Source organism: Bufo gargarizans, chromosome 8 (genome assembly GCF_014858855.1).
Source record: "Bufo gargarizans isolate SCDJY-AF-19 chromosome 8, ASM1485885v1, whole genome shotgun sequence".
Classification (NCBI taxonomy): Eukaryota; Metazoa; Chordata; class Amphibia; order Anura; family Bufonidae; genus Bufo; species Bufo gargarizans.
In genome coordinates, this window is record NC_058087.1 from 82,243,848 (window position 1) to 82,260,591 (window position 16,744).

The following is a 16,744-nucleotide window of genomic DNA, read 5'->3' on the forward strand; positions in this document are numbered from 1 at the left end:
CACACATAAACATATAAAATAAACACCTGCCCATCTGGGCTTTACCTAATACATATGTTGTCTCTACCTTACCTCTAGAGCCTTGTTCACACATGGGATTGCATATACGGTCCAGCAGCCTCCAGGCTGTGACCACACCAGCACCCAGAAGTCCTCCCGACTCTGACCATGCACCCCTCTTTCCGTAGGCATCACTGTGCTCCCCCAAACTTCAGGATTTACAAAGCCTTGTGGCCCCCCAGCCCTCATGCCTGAGACCACACAGAGCCTCTCAGGCTTCCTCAGCCTTTCTACCTCCAAGTCATACACAGAGGGTGGCCTATCCCTCCTTGATTACAGCAGAAGACCTCACCTGCGATCACCTTTGGCAAAAGGCAATACATGTAGTGGAAGGGTGCGGACTGGCAGATCCCACTACCAAACCACATAAATTCCAGCCCGGAACAACATCTAGACAAAACTGTCTTGGTAAACTACACTTTGCTGAAACCACTGCAGCTTTCTGGATTTCAGTTCTCTCACCCATCTGAGGTATATTGGTGGGATATACAAGCCACCCAGCACTTATACTGTACACATTACCATATACCCCCCCCCCCCCCCCCCTTCTTCAGACCGGAGGTCTGAGTATTTTTCCACATTGCACAGTGTCCTCTGGAAGAAGTGGCCAGTGTCACACTTTTCCCTTTATTCTGCCACACCCAGGCCAACAGAGCTCGGTTTGTCACAAAAATCAGTTTTGTACCCCACAGCCAGTATTTTATGGGACAAATAGAGAAAAGGAATATCCCACGGCGCAAAAACCACCCAGTGGTTGGATTAGAATGAGGGTTCTTTTTTTATTTAGCAAGCGGTACAACGCGTTTCGGGGATATACCCCTTCTTCAGGTACAATTGACGTCAATTGTACCTGAAGAAGGGGTATATCCCCGAAACGCGTTGTACCGCTTGCTAAATAAAAAAAGAACCCTCATTCTAATCCAACCACTGGGTGGTTTTTGTGCCGTGGGATATTCCTTTTCTCTATTTGAACTACTGGCTTTCTGAGGGATTCCAGGCATCCCTGAACAGAAGTATTCATCCCGGGCTGCATACCATCCGTTGTGAGGGGCTTGTGCCAACCTGATACATGTCTACATTAGAGTTGTGCCTAATATAGCACAACTCTACCAGGTGAGCCTCCATTTACTGGAAATACTATTCTTTACCCATTCTAGACGTTATTACTCTATGGTGCGCCATTATTATTTTTTGTCCTACAGTGGAACGAACCCTGCTTTTATTATAGTATTTTATGGGAGTCAACCTTCTGTTCAGGTGCCTGACTGGCTGTTTACCCAGTGCAGACTTTGGTCAGTGAACCGACTCTTCTGCTTTCTCAATGGGAATTGGTTGCGTCAAATTCTCAATCTTAGTATTTGTGGCCACCAATGATTCACAATCCTTCCGGTACTCAATCCGGTTCACGTCATGAACCCACCAGGCACTCCTTCATTGGCCTGGTTTACCTCTTATGTCACGTTACCTTTGTCAACACTGCACATGAGCTCATAATCCATAGAACACTGTGGAAACTGCTTATCTTCATCTGGTTTGTGTGCTAGACCTTCTAGCACTGCCACACTTTCCTGCACATTTACCACAGTGGGTTCCCTCAGCTGTGTGCTACCGACATTATCAATTAGCATTTCTAAATCGTATACATTTTTACCAACAAGGGAAGCTTCTTCCCCGATCACAGCCTGCAAAGGAAAAGGGGTGTCATCATCATCATATATTTCACATAACTCAACATTTTCATTATGCATTTAAATTAACTTCACATATTCATTCTGCACCTCATCTGCACCATTGTTTTCAATGGTCATTTTCCTTACACCATCATTTAAAGGGACAGGTACTTGCTGCAGAAGTGTATCCTCTTCCCCACAACTCCCAGAACAAGGGGAAATCACAGCGCAACATTACATCATGCATGAGCCTTTTTGCAACACCCAGTTCATATGTCCCAGTTTCCACTGGAGTCTCACACTCAGTGAGAGCCACAGGATAGTCTTTGCTATCCCTATGTATGTCCAGCACACTTAGCTTTTTGTCCAGCACATAGTCGTCTGCTACCAAGCTGGAATGTACCGGGCTCACCCGGTTCCCTGCGTCCAACAATGCTTGGACTGGACTGCCATTTACCACAATGTCACACATTTTTGTCTGAGTCTCTAGTCCCGGTGTCTTAACAGCTACTGGATCGGCACATATCGTCTGCTGCCAGCTCACACCACAGTTCATGGCTTCTGAGGTAGTAGGGAACTGGTCAGCAATATGACTAACCTCTAGAGTCGTGCTCACTATCACATTTTCTGTCACACACATCATAACAGGAACACACTTACCCACAGATGTCCGGGTTCGGCAATCCCAGTTGCTATACGCACATCTCCACAGTGGTCATCATCCTTCTCCTGGATGTTAGGAACCTCCAGCCCTTGTTTCCTGGCCATGAATCCAGTCTTCCTTCTTAAGCCAAAGAGCCACACACTCTGCTGAAGACTTTTCCTCAGATTCTCCAACCGCACCATTTGAAGCACTTTTTCTGCTCCATGGCTGCCAAAACAACGGAAAGTCTCTGCTCTCACATTTCAAGAGCTCCCACTGTACAGAACCAAAATCTGTTACAAAGGTCAGAGACACAGTGGTATCTGTCTCAGGCCCCCTTTTCAGAAAGTCCAGAACACTGGGCATAACCCGAGATACTTGTTAGCGAGAATCTAGAATGACCCCCAACGGGATTCCCCTAATCACCAACTCGCAGGATCTATCAAATATTTTGTCAGATCTCCTGATCGAACGATCCTCCATTGCACATTGCTCCAGCTGGCAATACTCCCAACAATACTTTGTTGCACCTGATGGGCTCCACCAAGCCGCAGGAACTTCCACATAAGATTTCATAGTGACCCAAATGTATTTATTTTTTCTCCACAGGTCAGTCTCTTTTACTTGGGCTGCAAGATTTCTTGGCAACACAGCAAAAGTGTCCAGATTTGCAACAGCAGCTTTATCCAGAAATGGGGCTTTTGGCCCTTTAAATTTCTCCAATACAACTTTCAGCAGCACATGCTCTTTTGTCATACCGTCTCCCCTAATGACACTTTTCCTTTAACTTTCTGTTGCCCCTAACAACAACATTGTGCCCTTTTAGCATGGACATTGCCAACATTCTCCACCAATTGTAAGGGATTGCTCTCTCTTAGGGGGTCACAATCACAGACTTCTCCTCTGACAATGGGGTTCAAGTCCAAAAGGTGCTTTATTTTGGCACTTCAGCACCATCAAACACATAAACATAGAAAATAAACACCTGCCCCTCTGGGCTCTACCTAATACACGTGTTGTCTCTACCTCACCTATAGAGCGTCGTTCACACACGGGATTAGATCCGGCTTCCTTAGCCATATACGGTCCAGCAGCCTCCAGGCTGTGACCACACCAGCACCCTTTCGGGGAGATGGTCCAGAAGTCCTCCCTACTCTGACCATGCAACCCTATTTCCGTAGGCGTCTCTGGGCCCCACAAACTTCAGGCTTTACAAAGCCTTGTAGCCCCTTAGCCCTGCTGGCTGAGACCACACAGAGTCTCTCAGGCTTCCTCAGCTAATCTCGCTTTCAAGTCCTACACAGAGAGTTGTTTTATCCCTCCGTGATTACAGCAGCAGGCCTCACCTGCGATCACCTCTGGCAAAAGACAATACATGTAGTGGAAGTGTGTGGACTGGCGGATCCCACTACCAAACCTATCCCCCAGTCCACATGAAATCCAGCCCAGAACAACATCTAGACAAAACTGTCTCGGCAAACTACACTTTGCTGAAACCACTGCAGCTTTCTGGATTTCAGTTATCTCACCCATCTGATGTATCTGGGTGGGATATGCACGCCTCCCATCACTTATACTGTACATATCACCACAAAGTGTACTGAAAAAAATATATATTTTAGTTTCTGTATTACTCTGTATTGAATAGTGCAGTCTGCTATGTTATTTAATATAGTAAAATAAAGTATACTAATACATACCATCTTATAGGCTGTTCTCATATATAAAAACATGTAAATGAGCAGGGCACTCAAGGAAAACCGTGACCATGTATTTGAATGCAATGACAAGCTTTTATTACTGAATAAATAAAATTGATAAACAAGGTAAGGTTGGTGAAACAATGAATCACAATAGCATATACAACATGCAATAAACTTCACATCAAATAAATCGATTGCAGATCTAATAATTCGATTGACCAGCTTGCAAATGATCGATATCTGATCGAATATACTCCAGTCCAATAATTGGTATCCGAAACACACTGTCAATAATTCTGATCGTTATTTAGCGTATCCAAAAAGTCCTGCAATGTTCCAATTTAACACGGTGGCGTCTCACCAAAACAACGTGGGTAGCGGCGTCCCGCTACTGAATAGCTAGCAAGTGAAAATGATCCGTTACCTTTATAGCGACCTGATGTTCATCCGAAATTATCGCATGAGCCTTCAGATGTACTCACTCCCAGAATATGCCTTTTGATGTTTGTAGCACTATTCAGTCAGGATATTGAAGACGGCTCACTGTTCGGTTGCGGTCGATTTGTTGATACGGTAAACGTCTCAGTACAGCAATGGGGTGTAGCACCAGACGCGTTTCGGGGTTCAACCCCTTCCTCAGTGGCATGCTTCACCCCATTGAAAAACCCCTCTTTTATGCTGAATTTTCTTTACTTTGATTGGTCCCAATTTGATCGTCACATCCTGTTTGCCAATTAACTCAGGTGTTCTCCATTACAACTCAACCATGGATGCAATGGTGTGTGGAATACAAAGGGTTAAATGAAGAAACAATAGAAAAAACCCTTTTAAACACCTTTAGCAATTCAACAAACTTCTGCAATTTCATCCAGTTATATATTACTAGTTTCTGCATTATTTGAAATAAAAAACGCATCCATGCATTATGCGTTTTTGATGCGGCATGCATGCGTTTTTCATTTTTTTGATAAAATACGGACAAGACTTGTCCACTCAAACATCTTACTCATGTATATTACGTCCTAATCTCGACTTGTAGGGGATCATTTACATGACAGATTTATATTCTACCCAAATGACTGTTTATGTAAAAAAATGTATATATCACATATCATCATCAATACTATGTGAATATATACATATCTAAAAAAAAAATTGATATATAAAACACATTAGGAACATAAATTCATCAAAAACATCACATTGTATTTAAAAAATATTTATGTAAATAGTAAAATATTGCTAAAAAGTTTATTACTTCGAGGGATGTACAAAGATGGGAACCCATCTTTGTACATCCCTCGAAGTAATAAACTTTTTAGTAAACTTTTTAGCAATATTTTACTATTTACATAAATATTTTTTAAATACAATGTGATGTTTTTGATGAATTTATGTTCCTAATGTGTTTTATATATCAATTTTTTTTTAGATATGTATATATTCACATAGTATTGATGATGATATGTGATATATACATTTTTTTACCATAAACAGTCATTTGGGTAGAATATAAATCTGTCATGTAAATGATCCCCTACAAGTCGAGATTAGGACGTAATATACATGAGTAAGATGTTTGAGTGGACAAGTCTTGTCCGTATTTTATCAAAAAAATGAAAAACGCATGCATGCCGCATCAAAAACGCATAATGCATGGATGCGTTTTTTATTTCAAATAATGCAGAAACTAGTAATATATAACTGGATGAAATTGCAGAAGTTTGTTGAATTGCTAAAGGTGTTTAAAAGGTTTTTTTCTATTGTTTCTTCATTTAACCCTTTGTATTCCACACACCATTGCATCCATGGTTGAGTTGTAATGGAGAACACCTGAGTTAATTGGCAAACAGGATGTGACGATCAAATTGGGACCAATCAAAGTAAAGAAAATTCAGCATAAAAGAGGGGTTTTTCAATGGGGTGAAGCATGCCACTGAGGAAGGGGTTGAACCCCGAAACGCGTCTGGTGCTACACCCCATTGCTGTACTGAGACGTTTACCGTATCAACAAATCGACCGCAACCGAACAGTGAGCCGTCTTCAATATCCTGACTGAATAGTGCTACAAACATCAAAAGGCATATTCTGGGAGTGAGTACATCTGAAGGCTCATGCGATAATTTCGGATGAACATCAGGTCGCTATAAAGGTAACGGATCATTTTCACTTGCTAGCTATTCAGTAGCGGGACGCCGCTACCCACGTTGTTTTGGTGAGACGCCACCGTGTTAAATTGGAACATTGCAGGACTTTTTGGATTCGCTAAATAACGATCAGAATTATTGACAGTGTGTTTCGGATACCAATTATTGGACTGGAGTATATTCGATCAGATATTGATCATTTGCAAGCTGGTCAATCGAATTATTAGATCTGCAATCGATTTATTTGATGTGAAGTTTATTGCATGTTGTATATGCTATTGTGATTCATTGTTTCACCAACCTTACCTTGTTTATCAATTTTATTTATTCAGTAATAAAAGCTTGTCATTGCATTCAAATACATGGTCACGGTTTTCCTTGAGTGCCCTGCTCATTTACATGTTTTTGTGCTTTCTTGTATTGAGTGAGTGGTCTCAATTTGCAGGAGCACCTGGTGCTGTTTCAGTGCCTTAGTGCGACATCTCATTCATTTTTCAAACTGTTCTCATATATAACACCTAGCCATGATAGGTGCACTTAAATTATAAAAGTTACAATATTTGTGTTAAACTGACGTACCGAAAACTAAGCTCTAGGTGTCATCGGAGGAGGCTCATCCTTTACTTTTTAGTGATTTGTCAATGTGCCATGTGCTTGGTGTCACCTCTGGAAGAATCCAGAATTTGAAGATTACTTTTATAATTCCATTTACAATAGCCATGTTTCCTTAACACAAAGCCAAATGCTTCCTTCTTCAGCTGTATCGTAACCAGACATAATCATAGGATTACCAGCAGATCAGATGTCTTTCTTCAAGTCTTTTAAAGGCTGTGTGAACAGGTTTCAGATTCATAATTTTATACTTTTTCCCCCCAAGTTTTGATGACCAGTTTTGTAATTTGGGTATTGTGTAGTTAATGCCCTTACCACTTTATCATTAATTAATCATGAATTTATTTCCCTTATGTATCTCTATGCATAATACCGTGTAGGGAAAAAATAGATCATTGTCCAGAAGTTCCCTTCATTTTGTTTGGGAGTGATCTAGTTAATGTAATATTCATCTGAAATGCTGCACTAGTAAAGTTTATGCTTTGATCCTATCTGGACTAATGCCTTTGTTACTGAACTGATTAATTCTGAATAGGGAAGAAAAGATGCTAATTTGGGCATCAAAGATGTGATAATTTCTTGGTGCAATCAGAGTTATACAGATACATTTTTGCTCCCCTTAGGCTGAATCAAGACACCCAGGGGGTATGTATGAAGGTAAATGCATTAACACATCCACCGGTGACCTTGTTTAAAATGCCTTAGTTCTCTGTCAATTAAATGAGCTGTGGATGACTTTATGAAATATTCTTCACATTGGCATTTCTTCCTAAGGCTGGTGGTGAAAACTATAAAGGGACACTTAAAAGGTCATTCTAGCTTCTGTTGACTTGTTTATCTAACCCCGTGTGACATGATATTCTTCAGATAAATAATAGTGCAGAAGATCTAGCAGAGATCTAACATACTGAAAGGTGCCAGTCACTAAAAACATGTCAATAACCATACATGGCAGCCATTTGTTTATTGGCAACCTTTCATGTACTTTACAGTTGTGAGCTATGAAGGATTATTGTATTTTACTACAAAATGCACGTAAAGTGAATGTCCACTTTTTTAATATGGCCATAAATGTTCAATAGCTGTCTGCTGAACCAAAATTTGTCTGACAGCTGTCTTTGCTGACTAAAGGCGGTTTAGACGAGCCGATGAAGTGGCCGATTGTTGGGAAGGAAGGTTTCCTTCACGACAGTCAGCTGCTCACTCAGTGAAGGAGACCGTTGCATTTACATGCAGTGATCTCGTTCATAGTATGAGGATGAGGGATCGCTATCCCTTGTCCCCACACGGAGTCGTTGTTTCTGGGCAGCATATCCCTGTTTAAACAGTAAGAGCATTACACTTGTTCATTACACTCATTTAGATGACCAGACTATTGGTAACCAGTGATGGCCAGTTCTTCCGCGAACACATGCGGGCTGCCATCTTAAATCACAAGTCTGGCGAGGCACAGGTAAGTCCTTACCTGTGCCTGTGCCGCGAGCCGGTCTGAAACAAATGCGGTCACCGGGAGCAGGCAGTTCCGAGAACAGCCCGATGAAGGCCCCCGGTGGCTGTTCTCAGAACTGCCTGCTCCCGGTGACCGCATTATGATAATGTGAACGATTATTGGTTTGTCTAAATCCACCTTAACTCATACAAATACACGTTCAATTTTTCCAAACATTTGTGTGGTCAGTGGGGAGAGAAGTGAAGGTTGCTGCCAAACACCTTTGGTGGTGACTTATCTCCCAGGAGAACAGATTGGGTGGAAAATTTATTTTGGTCATTGGCAAGTCAGGAGCTCCGAGTCCCATTAGACTGTTGGCCAAACCCACAATTTTCTGCAGCTTTTGCCCAAGATATGCGTATGTGCATGGGCACCTTGACACTGTGTAGATTTTGAGGGCAGTTTTCTAAGCAGATCTTGGCCCTAGCTACATAACATAATATAGTTTGTAAGGCTGAAAAAAGACATCTGTCCATCCAGTTCAGCCTGTTATCCTGCAAGTTGATCCAGAGGAAGGTAGAAAACCCATGAGGCAAAAGCCAAGTTTCCTAATTTTAGGGGGGCAAAATTCCTTTCTGACTCCAATAAGACAATCAGAATAACTCCCTGGATCAGCGACCCATCTCTAGTAACTATAACATGTAATATTATTACACTCCAGAAATACAGCCATGCCCCTCTTGAACTATTTTAGTGAATTCACCATCACCACCTCCTCGGGCAGAGAGTTCCATAGTCTCACTGCTCTTACCGCAAATAATCCTTTTCTATGTTCTCTTATTACACCAGCCCTGTCTCATCTGGTTGCTGAGGTGTGACTGGTCCGGAGAGCAACTTCAAAGGTCTCCGGTGACCAGACACAGGTCACACAAAAAAAAAAAAAAAATAACATATATATATATATATATATATATATATATGGGGTGGGGGAAAATTGATATTATGTGCAATATTACAGCCCAGATAATGAGAATTTTAAAAAAAAATTCTGTGCTACCCATAACCGTTCAGTCTAGAAACTTTGTACCAGATGGTAACTTATCTTATAAAAGATTAATTGGTCATTTCAGAATCTAGACATATGGGCTGTATTACACCAACATATTATCTGACAGATTTCCCGACCAATAATTGGTCACATGGCTGACTACACACAAATCTTTTGTTCTACACACCGACTATTAGTCTGATTAGAATGAAATTGGTCAGATAGTCTGTTGGTGTAATACAGCCCTATGTTAACAGTACAGAGAATAGCCTTGAAACAAGAGATACAAGGTTAGTAAATAACCCTATTGCTAGTGAACACTTATGGCATATTTACAACAGATGATCTGAACAATTTCTGTCCAATCAGACCAATAGTCGTGTGTATAACTAAAGGTCTGTGTGTGTAAATGGTCAATAAGTGGTCAGATAATCTGTTGGTGTAAATGTCCCCTTAGAAATGTGTATATATGTGTGCACATACCTTATTATATCATCATCCCATTAACTTTAAAAAATAAAATAAAAAAAATTGTTCCAAGATATAAAGTGGCTCCCTGTCTATAGGATAGCCAATAAGTATGTGGCAGAGACTAGTGAGATCCTATATATAACCCAACCACTATCCCTACCTACTTGCACGATCTGTCCTAAATGATGGCCCTGGTCGACTGTCCCTCTTTAACTAGGGCTAGGGCTTACACGGGGAGGTAAAAAATTGAGACAAAATAAAAAATGTTGACAGAGCCTAAACCGAAGAGATATTATTGCATATATGCAGCGGTATTTGTCTGAAAACCGGCATTTATGGTGAAAATGTTAGGTTCACCACTGGATCCTATTACAGTGAATGATGATCATCGGGGGTCGATGGTTCCTGGCATTATCCAGCTATGCCAGATACAATGAACGCCATTGAATGCTGATATATAGAACTTTACTCTACTGTTGATGTGATGTATGGATATCCCTCTACTGTCTGCAACTGCACCCCAACTTGGGGATGACATGTCATAATAGTTATGATAACTGGTACCTGTTTTCTAGGAACCAATTACTGTGGAAACAAGACCACACTATCTGTTACACCAGACCACTATAACTGGAACTGTTATGCCTCAACTTGGTCCCTCTCAGTATTCATGGTTGCTATAAAAGCCCTCACTTTACCCACTTCACCTGCAGTATATCTATAGCATCAGCAGTCTATAAAGAACCTCTACAAGCTGTCCCTTAATCCTACTGCTCCTTAAATGGTTTATCCCACAAGCAATATTCCACATTTGTCAAACCAGCACCTGGATCTAAATACTTTTATAATTGAATGCAATTAAAATTTTAGTATAGTCCCTGGGTTATTCAATAAAATGCCTCTGTATATCACCACCTGCTGTTTGTTCTTTTTTCTTATTTCCCTGTCCACCTCACTCATGTGGTCTCACGTGCTCAGTTCCAACCTTTAACCGCCACAAGCCAGAGCTTCTTTTATAATCTGTGACAGTTACAGGAAGGGAGCTGCAGAAAAAACCCACCCACTAAGCTGCCAGCTTAGAGTAAATCTAGCAGAGCATTTGGAGCAATGCATGGGGGAAGTTCTGGATTCATCTGAGGTGCAGGGCTGGTTCTAGCTTTGTTAAAAATAAATTGCCATGTACTATATGATGTGTGAGTTATTTTTTTATTTTTATTTTTTACATTAATAGGAATAACTACTTTAGAAAATATGTATAATGGTTTCTCTCAGATATCTTCCCATACAATCTCCATTCCTACCAGAATTTCTTTCCCATTACCCCCTTGTATACCACCATGTCTTACCTCCAATATTTTGGTCTCTATAACCATGACTGTTTCATAAATCTATTGCTTGAAATGCATATAATGTTTTAACATTTGAATGATTATCTTTTTTTTTTTATATATGTATGTCATAGGATTTCTGACCTTTTTTTGAAAATACTTTTTTGCCCCCATATTACGTATGTTGCTGTTTGTACTGTTTGCTACAGGGACAGTTTGTAAACTTTATAGTTATTTTGTGGTATTGGAAATTAGACCTCATTAGTACTTTATCAATTTTCTTCTAGCTTCTCCAATCTTCCCTTGCTTTAAACATTCATTTTCTCACCTTCCCCTTTGGGTTCTTTTCTTAGAAAGGCAGCTCATTAAGATGCAACTGCCTCCGCCTCCTCTTTTTAGAATCGATAAACGCACATAAACGACATTGTTTCTTTTGAACAATCGTATTAAAGCCAAAAGCCATTGGAATAATTTGGTGAACTTCACATGAGATGACACCCTTTTAAGGAATCGTTAAAAAGTTGTGCATAATTAAGAGCTGCTTCGTGTTATCTGGTTTCTTGCACCTTCTTTTTTGTGACACAGACACATGAATATGCAAAGCCTCGATCCTCTTGACATATACCCACAAGAGAGAAACAATGCAATAAAACATCTCCCAGTGGTTTAATCTGCGTAAGCTGGTTATTGCGACGTAACAGATGTCTATTGCATGTGTACACACAGAAAATGTTTATCATACTTCCTTTTCGCAAATATCACCAAACTGAAAATCTGGGTAAGTCTTGCACATCAGAAAGCTTTTGTTGCCATGGTCACAATCCCATCATTCGTTCCCGAGACGAGAGCCTCTCCATGTTTCTTATCCCATATTTAATTTCTTATTGAAGCTTAATAAGGCAAGTGACATTATGCACATTTCAAGTTGGTCAAAATCTGTTGACCTTTAGAGTGGCACTTTAAATATGCCACTCCAAGGGTGGTCAAGTCAGCAGCCTTGCAGCTGAATTTCCACTCACAGATCACGTCCTCGGCATTCAGGCACATGATGAAATTCTTCTTGCTTGGATGTGATTCTCTAAGGTTCCCTTTCTGCTAGGCAGGTGTGACCGAGAGCTGCACTCTGAAAAACAACTCCAAAAATGTAGCATGTCAGACATTTCGAAAAGTGCTATTTGCTTCCTGTCATGACTTTCCCTCTTACAGATTGCCCTTCAGTGTACATAAAAAGCATATACTGTCTTTGTTTAAAGATCACACACGGAGCAAAAGCCATGAATTCTGAGTGGTCTTTATTATAGGTCAATATCTTTTTGCTTTTTCTTATATGATTATAAAGCAGATGGAACGAGAGCTGAAGTTTATTCTTTCTGACAGGCTCTCAGATTGTAGAATTTTGTTAGAAAGCAATGTTTACACGAGGTACTTACCTGCAGATATTAAAGTGTATATTGCTGTATAAAATTTAATATCATGTATCTAATCCACTTTCTTTTATATGAAAGTTAAAGATTTATGAGCATTTATCGGTTCTAGAAGCTCTTATTCTATATATATAGCGCATCGAAACAAATAGGAGCTTGTACTGTACCTTTAAGAGACAGTTTACAGTATATTAATTTGCTGTACACTCCCATACAAACACATGACAATAAGACTTATAGAGGCAATATAGAAAACACATTTCAGTACATTTACAAAAACTTGTTCTTTGACTAACATTTCGATCCTTCTTAAAATGGTGTACGTTTTCTTAATATTAAATTTTGCTTAAAGTAGTTGTCTAACTTCAGCAAATGGCATTTATCATGTACACAACGTTAATACAATACTTAATAATGTATTATGATTGTCCATATTTCCTCCTTTGCTGGCTGGATAAATTTTTCCATCACATTATACACTGCCCGTATCCAGGGGCTCTGGCCTTTTCTGGTGGCCAGGACTGTGGAAGTGCACATGCGCAGCAGCTTCCATCCTGGCCACCTCATATGTGCACTGCAGAGGTGGCCATAACTACTCGAAGTGAGCAGTGTATAATGTGATTGAAAAATTAATCAAGCCAGCAAATGAAGCAATATGGGCAATCACAGTACATTTGTAAGTGCTTTGTATTAACTTTCTCTACACGATAAATGCCATTTGCTGAAGTGAGACAACCCCTTTAAGAAAGTGATTATCAGAATGAAGGTTAGAATAATCTTTTAACCCTTTTCTACCCCTGGCCAGTATTCACCCTCTTGCCTGTGCCATTTTTTGCAAATATGACGTGTCACTTTATGTGGTAATAACTTTGGAACACTTTTATTTATCTAAGCTATTCTGAGACTGTTTTCTCGTAACACATTGTAGTCATAAATTTGAGTCAATATATTTCACCTTTATTTATGAAAAATCCCAAATTTACCCAAAATTTTGAAAAACTTACAATTTTCTAAATTTATTTTTCTCTGCTTTTAAAACAGAAAGTGATACCTTATAAAATATTTATTACTTAAAGGGATTCTGTCACCTCCCCTAACCCAAAAAACGATTTTAAAGCAGCCATGAAGCACAGCTTACCTTGATTAGGCTGTGCTCTTTGATCTTGTAATCCGTCCAGCAGTTTCTGCAAAAAACGACTTTTATTGATATGTAAATGAGTCCTGAATGTGCCCAGAGGGGCGTTTTGTTCCTCTTAGAGAGCCCAGTATCACCCCTCTTACAGTGCCCAGCCCACCTTCCTTGCACTGTCTATCCGCCCCCAGCCTGCCACAGCCTCTCCTCCCTCTCCTCCCTCTCCTCCCCCTCCCTCACGCCGAACGAACTTTCGCACAGGCGCAGTACCCACTGAGGGCTGCGCCTGTGCGATCAGCAGGAGACTGAGGGCAGGAGCTAGCATCGGACGTCACTGGGCTCGGCGCATGCCCAGTGACGAGGATGAAGCTCCTGCCCTCAGTCTCCTGCAGATCGCACAGGCGCAGCCCTCAGTGGGTACTGCGCCTGTGCGAAAGTTCGTTCGGCGTGAGGGAGGGGGAGGAGAGGGAGGAGAGGCTGTGGCAGGCTGGGGGCGGATAGACAGTGCAAGGAAGGCGGGCTGGGCACTGTAAGAGGGGCGGTACTGGGCTCTCTAAGAGGAAAAAAACGCCCCTCTGGGCACATTCAGGACTCATTTACATATCAATAAAAGTCGTTTTTTGCAGAAACTGCTGGACGGATTACAAGATCAAAGAGCACAGCCTAATCAAGGTAAGCTGTGCTTCATGGCTGCTTTAAAATCGTTTTTTGGGTTAGGGGAGGTGACAGAATCCCTTTAACAGTTCCCATAAGTCTACTTTATGTTGGCATCATTTTGCAAATGTTATTTTATTTTTTTAGGACGTTAGAAGGCTTAGAATTTTAGAAGCAATTCTTAAAATTTTCAAGAAAATTTCCAAAACCCACTTTTTAAGGACCAGTTCAGGTCTGAAGTCACTTTGTGGGGCTTACATAGTGGAAACCACCCATAAATGTAGATTGTGGAAACTACACCCCTCAAGCTACTCAAAACTGTTTTTACAAACTTTGGTAACCCTTTAGGTGTTCCACAAGAATAAAAAAAAATTAAAATGAAGATGAAATTTCAACAGCCAAACAAAAGGGTTAACAGCCAAACAAAACTCAATATTTATTACCCTGATACTGCGGTTTACAGAAACACCCCACATGTGGTCATAAACTGATGTAAGGGCACACGGCAGGGCGCAGAAGGAAAGGAACACAATATGGTTTTTGGAAGGCAGATTTTGCTGGACTGGTTTTTAGATTCCATGTCCCATTTTAAGCCCCCCTGATGCACCCTTACAGTAGAAACTCCCCAAAAGTGACCCCATTTTGGAAACTTGGGGATAAGGTGCCAGATTTATTGGTACTATTTTGGAGTACATATGATTTTTTATTTTAATGCTCTATATTAAAGGGAACCTGTCATGTGGATATTTGATTATAATCTAACTAATTATATACAATCATTAACTACTAAAAAGTGCCTTTGATGTATTCACTTACTGGTGTGACAGATGGTTACCTCATAATATACACACAAAGATGCCACATGCCGCATGCTAATGATTGATTTGACTCCAGCGTGATGTCAGTGAGTCCAGCGTTTTTTTTTTAATTCAGAGCTATAGCCACTCCCCTGCCCACCTGCTGCTGATTCATATTGAAAAAAATGTCAATCAGCAGCAGGTAGGCGGGAAGAGGCAGGAGCTCATCAATATTTAGGACCCATGATTATGAGCTGGAGCTTTTCAATACAAGATGTTGGCCGATTGACTGGGTCAATTAAAGAAAGTGACCCAGCATTTTGCTAAGGGAATCAGTCACTTAGTTATGTTGACCTTAGTTAGGACACCATAAAACTGGTGACTGGTTCCCTTTAAGTTTTTGAGAGGCAAGATAACAAAAAAATGATATTTTGCCACCGTTTTTATTTTTTACAACATTTATCTGACAGGTTAGATTGTGCTATTTTTATGGAGCAGGTTGTTACAGATGCATTGATATAAAAAATGTCTACTTTCTTCGTTTTTTTTCAGTTTTACATAAAGCATTTTTGAAAATAAAATAGTTTTTGTGTCTCAATTTTCTGAATGCCTTATTTTTTTATGCTGGTCATCTTGTGCAGGGTCTTGTTTTTTGCAGCGAGAGTTGACATTTTTTATTGGTACCATTTTTGGGTGCATATGATTTTTTGATAATTTATTATTGCACTTTATGGGCCATGGTGACCCAAAAATTGGTAATTTTGGCACCGTTTTTAATTATTTATTTTTCAAGCATTCACCTGAGTGGTTAGGTCATGTAATATTTTTATAGAGCAGATCGCTACGGACGTGGCAATATCTAATAGGTATACTTTTTCTTATTTATTTAAGTTTTACACGATAATAGCATTTAAAAAAAAAAATATGATTTTTTTAGTGTCTCCATAGTCTGAGAGCCATTTTTTTTGACTGATTGTCTTAAGTAGGGTCTCCTTTTTTGAGGGATGAGGTGACTATTTTATTGGTACTATTTTGGGGATCATACGCCTTTTTGATCGCTTGGTGTTTCAATTTCTGTAATGTAAGGTGACAAAAAAATTTGCACAGTTTTTATTTTATTTTTTAGAGCAGGTTGTTACGAACGAGGCAATACCTAATATGTCTACTTTTATTTATTTATTTCACTTTAGCACAATAATAGCAGTTTGAAGCAAACAAAATCATATTTTAGTGTCTCCATTGTCTGAGAGTGATAGCTTTTTTATTTTTTGACTGATTGTCTTAGGTAGGGTCTCATTTTCTGCGGGGTGAGGTGACTGTTTGATTGGTACTATTTTGGGGGGCATACTCCTTTTTGATCGCATGGGGTTGCAATTTTTGTATTGAAGGTGACAAAAAATTGCTTTCTTGGCACAGTTTTTATTTTATTTTTTATGGTGTTTATCAGATTGGGTGGATCATGTGATATATTTATAGAGCTGGTCGTTAAGGACACGACGATACCTAATGTGTAATTATATATATTTTTTTATTATGAAATCAGGGGAAAAGGGGTGTTTTTTTTTTCTTTTTTTTAATTGACACTTTATTGTTTTTATTAAAAACACTGTTTTTTACTTTTGTTTT

The 16,744-nt window shown here is 39.9% G+C and overlaps 1 protein-coding gene across 3 annotated transcripts in view; it reads left to right on the forward strand.

Annotated features, from left to right (window-relative positions):
• Window positions 1-16,744, forward strand: part of PARD3B (par-3 family cell polarity regulator beta) — a 1,547,452-nt gene that overhangs the window by 847,436 nt on the left and 683,272 nt on the right. The gene's annotated exons all lie outside the window — the stretch shown is intronic.